The 4,329-nt window shown below is 38.0% G+C and overlaps 1 pseudogene; it reads left to right on the top strand.

Moving 5' to 3' along the window:
• Positions 1-2,210: 2,210 nt before the first annotated feature.
• Positions 2,211-2,656, top strand: LOC102842806 (annotated as a pseudogene).
• Positions 2,657-4,329: the final 1,673 nt, after the last annotated feature.

Genomic DNA, 4,329 nt, shown 5'->3' with positions numbered 1-4,329 from the left:
AACATTGCCCAGTCCCGCAACAATCTCACAATTGCTACTATGTTTGAGCCCATTGTTGCTGTCACTGTTGCTCCATCTTATCTGGGGTCTTCCTCTTTTTTGCTGACCCTCCACTTTACCAGCCATAATGTCCTTCTCCAGGGACTGGTCCCTGCTGATAATACATTCAAAGTAGGAGAGACAAAGTCTAACCATTGTCATTTCCAAGGAATAATCTGGCCATACTTTTTGTGAAACAGATTTGTTTGCTCTCTGGAAGTCCATGATACTTCATCAATACATAATTCAAATGCATCGATTCTTCTCCAGTCTTCCTTATTCATTGGCCATCTTTCACATGCATATGAGGTGATTGAAAAAACATGACTTGGGTCAGGAATACCTTAATCCTCAAAGTAAAATCTTTGGTCTTTAACTCTTTAAATAGGTCTTATGCAACAAATTTGCAAAATGATATCTTAGCTGCTGCTTCCAAAGGTGTTGATTGTGGATCCAAGCAAAATGAAGTCTTTGACAACATCAATCTTTCCTCCATTTATCATGATGTTATCTATGTGATCCATGGCTTTATGACACAGGACTCCTGAAGTATTTAGTAGAATACCTCAATTTCATCATCACTGACTTGGTTGAAGCATAAATTTGAGTACTAGTAGTGTTAACTGGTCTTCTTGTAGGTATGATGAATGTGATACCGTTCCTCTTGAATTTGTCAATCCTGACACAGTAAACCATATGATTGTCTGCTTCAAAATGACCTGTACCAGTTCATTTCAGGTCACTAATACCTAGGATATCAATCTTTATGCATTCCATTTCACTTTTCATCTCTCATTTTCCTAGATTCATACTTCACACATTCCATGTTCCAATTATTAATGGATATTTGTAGGTGTTTCTTCGCATTTTGAGTTGTGCCTCCTCAGTAAAGAAAGCTTTGCTATATCCATGTCATTAAGGTCAATTCTACTTTAAGGTATGGCTCTTTCCCCAGTCTTATTTTGAATTCTGAGAGGCTTATCTTCTAGCATGATATCAAACAATATTCTGCTGTTATTCATAAGGCTTTCAGTGGCTGACCCTTCAGAAATGGGCTTCTGCTTCTCTCTAGTCTATCTTACTTTGGAAACTCTGCCCAAACCTGTCCACCATGGATGATCCTGCTAGTGTTTAAAATACCAGTGACTTAGGTTCCAGCCTGACAGTAACACACAAGCCACCACAGTATGAAAAACTGAGAGACAAGTGGTGGAAACATTATCTGGAACCCTTCAAATTCTTCCCTCATTTTCTTCTTTTCTTCACCAACTAGCAAGAGTCCATAATCTGCTATATGTACATAAATATAACAAAGGGGAGAAGATAAGAAGTATTAACTGACTATAATTCCCATACTTGAGTGTGTGTTTGATTGCAGGAGTGGAAATATCAGTGCTGGCTGTTCAAAGCAACCACTGTGAGCCCCTGCTCTTTGTGCAAGATGTGGTGAAAAGAATCATCATCTTAATGCAAGACTGGTTTCCTCACAAGCAGTGGGATGAAAATGTCACAAAGGGCCATTGTGAGCAAAGTTTCCCTTAATTGGACAATACAACTAATTTACAGTATTCCATCCACCACCAAACCCAGTTCCCATACAAACATAATAGACTTAGTGAGAGGCTATGTTCTGCTGTCACATGCTCAGATTTATGACTGGGTACAGAGAAACAACTCGATAGAAAATCTGTCCCTGGTCTCTCTTACAGCACAGCAGGGACACTGGCAAAGAAAGTGGTTTCTTAACTTTTGATTGCAGTGACTCATCTTCTTTCACATACTAATTTTAAGAAATTGGAATGCATCTCATAACTGATATGTAACATTTAATGTGGAATCTTTTCTCATAAGATGCTGTTAATGAATGTGTGCTAACTTAAGAGGTAGGAAAAGCATGGGCAGAACCATTCTCAGGGGGTCATACTGGTCAGCTAGTGACTTCTTCTGGAACAAGGATCCTTCATGGAAAGTCTCTGCTTGGGAGTATGGTACTCACTGAGATGGAGAATCAAGGATGTCTGACTTCCAGATAAACAGGAGGAGAACACCGCAAATGGCATACTCAAAGTTTCACTTAGGGCTCCTGCTCCCCATAAATCTATTCTGCCTAAAATATCTGCATTGAGACATTATAGTCTAAAAAAACTTGTCTTTGAGGACAGTGACACAAGATGGTAACCACTAAGGTCTCTGGAGTAAAAGTACCTCACAATTTTTGACTGTTGGAAGAACTCGAAGAAGGCCAGAAAGGAGTAGGAGGAGATGGCACAGTTAGCTGGGGTCTAGAAGATGATAAAGACATGACACTTACAAGATGGACAGGGATGATAATTGGGCCTCCAAGAACAATTTATGAAAATTGGATATACAGCCTTAAAATAGAATGTGGACCTAAATACCCAGAAGCACCCCCTTTGTAAAATTTGTAACAAAAATTAATATGAATGGAGTGAATAGTTCTAATGGATTGGTGGACCCAAGAGCCATATCAGTGCTAGCAAAATGGCAGAATTCATATAGCATCAAAGTTGGCCTGCAAGAGCTTTGGTGCCTAATAATGTCTAAAGAAAATATGAAACTCCCTCAACCGCCTGAAGGACATTGTTACAGCAATTAATCAAAAAGAAAAACCGCAGGCCCTCCCCTGTCCCCACCCCCATTCGATATAAGCAGTCTTCATTTTCCACAGTAGTAAATTTTCAAGCTACATCTTGTAGACCTCAAAGTACTGGAAAGGAAGCTCCCATTCAAGGGCAAGTTATCTTAAGATACTGTAAATGATACTAATATTATGTCCATTTGAAATATATAAGTTGTGCTATAAAAACTAAGCAAAACACCATTGTCTTTGAGAGTTTTCTACAGCATGATTTTCTCATTGAATAACTATAGAACTCTATTTTAAAATAAAATTTTATTTCATATAATAGTGTATAAATACAAGGGTTAGACAAAATTTATCCGCACTTTGGCTGTAGAATTCATTTTAAACAACCTTTAGAAAAGATAAACACATCTTTTAAAAATATAATCTCATTGACTTCCAATACACTATCCATCTGTCAACAACCTTTCATCTTCCTTTATTAAAAAATGTTTTAGGCTGAGCTGCTAACCATGAATGCACTGCTTTCTTTCAAGGGACCAAATAGGTGAAAGTTCAATGGAGCAAGATCAGGACTATAGGAAGGATGCTTTAACACCTTAAAATAAAGTTTTGCAAAGTGTCAACAGTGTGGGCAGAGGTGTGTGGAAATGCATTTTCATGCAAGATCACAACACCTTGGATAACAATACTCTGCTTTTAATTCTAAATTTAGGGTTCAGCTCTTCAGTGAACATCTCACTGCAACTGTTGATTATTGAACTTTTTTCCTGTTAGTGTTCTAATACTAGTCCTTGATAATTCCAAAAAACTGTAAGCATCAATTTTACAGTTGATAGTTGACTTTTGAAGTTTTTCTTGGTTGGTGATTGAGGATGTTTCCATTTCATATTCTGCCATTTACTCGCAGGCTCATAGTGATGAATCTATGTCTTGTCACCAGTAATGATTTTTTTAAAGAAACTTTTACATTTCTTTGAGTATTGGTCCAAATTTTGTTCTCAGATGTCCAAATGCTTCTGTTTGTGCTCTTTTGTGAGTTATTCCAGTACCCATCATACACAAACTTTTCTAAACCCAAGTCTGTCATGGATTCTCTCATAGGCAGAGCCATGACTGATTTGCAAATGATTTGCCACATAATCCACTGTCACTCATCTATGACAGAATCATTTCACGTGCATGTTCAGTGTTGTCATCAGCCATGGTCATGGACACATGTTTCATTAAAACCAGAGTGCTGATCATTTTTGATTCATGCTCATAGATAATCTCATTGTGTTCCCTACATACTGGAAAATACTTCAGTCTTTGCAGAATTTCTGAATCAACTCCATAGAGCTCTAGTTCTGAAAATTACTACTGTAACGGACTGATGTTGGTAAGTGTTATCGAGGTTTTTCTGATTCATAACAACCCTGCATAGAGTTTCCGAAGAATGACTGGTAGGTTTGAAATGCCAACCTTATACTTAGCAGTCCAGTGCTTTTCCTACAGTGACACATCAGGACTCTAAAAGATTGATGTTGTTGTTGTTGTTGTTAGGTGCCATTGAGTCAGTTCTGACTCATGTTGTTATTTTTGTTAAGTACCGTGGAGTCGGTTCCAACTCATAGTGACCCTGTATAGGGTTTTCGAGGCTGTAAATCTTTACGGGAGCAGAACGCCTCATCTTTCTCCCATGG

Source organism: Chrysochloris asiatica, unplaced genomic scaffold (genome assembly GCF_000296735.1).
Source record: "Chrysochloris asiatica unplaced genomic scaffold, ChrAsi1.0 scaffold00216, whole genome shotgun sequence".
NCBI classification, from domain to species: Eukaryota; Metazoa; Chordata; class Mammalia; order Afrosoricida; family Chrysochloridae; genus Chrysochloris; species Chrysochloris asiatica.
The sequence above is the reverse complement of the archived record's forward strand: the minus strand, read 5'-3'. Positions and strand labels throughout refer to the sequence as shown.